This window comes from Pituophis catenifer, unplaced genomic scaffold (genome assembly GCF_029215685.1).
Source record: "Pituophis catenifer annectens isolate HBS135680 unplaced genomic scaffold, rPitCat1.0.hap2 SCAF_3, whole genome shotgun sequence".
NCBI classification, from domain to species: Eukaryota; Metazoa; Chordata; class Lepidosauria; order Squamata; family Colubridae; genus Pituophis; species Pituophis catenifer.
The window spans coordinates 17885440-17885877 of NW_027256883.1; positions in this window are offsets into that span (position 1 = coordinate 17885440).

Genomic DNA, 438 nt, shown 5'->3' on the forward strand with positions numbered 1-438 from the left:
TTTTAAGTTCTCTGATCTTTCATTTGCCACTTGCTGCTAGCAATAATTAAATGGGGGGAGGGGAATGTTTTCCTATAGGATAATGCTTATTTATATTTATATGACTGACTGGGTTAGCTTAGACCAGGGGTGGGCAATGATGGCCCCTTTACGACTAGTGGACTTCATTTCCCAGAATTCCTGAGCCAACCATGCTGGCACAGGAATTCTGGGAAATAAAATCCACCAGTCGTAAAGGGGCCATCATTGCCCACCCCTGGCTTAGACTATCTTAGAATTTTTGTTGTTGTTTTGTAATATTAAAATGCTTATCTGGACTCTGACTCCATCCAAGAATTCCAGTGAATTCCATGGACATAGAGAGAAATAATAGCAAAAACAAAAAACAAAAAAAAGCATCCCGATTTGCTATTTATATTAATTTGAAATCTAAATTGT